Raw genomic sequence first — 413 nt, 5'->3', positions numbered from 1 at the left:
CAATTTTAGGAAATTGCACGATCGGCAAAAATTCCTTCCGGCAAGTGCACCGGTTATCGTCAAGTAAAAACTCACAATAGAGTGAGGTCGAATCCTACAAGGATTGGTTGAGTGAGCAATTCGGATTAGAAGTGTGTTCTAGTTGAGCGGAATCAAGATTTAGATGAGAATTATGGAATGTAAACTTGCATGAATTAAAGAGCGAGAAGCTAAATTGTTGAAATTAAAAGGGGATAGGGGTGATTGCATGAATTTAATTGCAGAATGTAAAGAGAAAGTGGTGGATCAGAAATGGGGAATTCATTGGGTTTCAGGAGATATTGAGATCTCCGAATCAAAACAATTTTTATCCCTTCCTCAACCAATGCATCCATTGAATTTTGCTTTGCAATCTTATATGATTGGATCCCAAT

Source organism: Arachis duranensis, chromosome 1, assembly GCF_000817695.3.
Source record: "Arachis duranensis cultivar V14167 chromosome 1, aradu.V14167.gnm2.J7QH, whole genome shotgun sequence".
NCBI lineage: Eukaryota > Viridiplantae > Streptophyta > Magnoliopsida > Fabales > Fabaceae > Arachis > Arachis duranensis.
Note: the sequence above shows the minus strand (reverse complement) of the source record.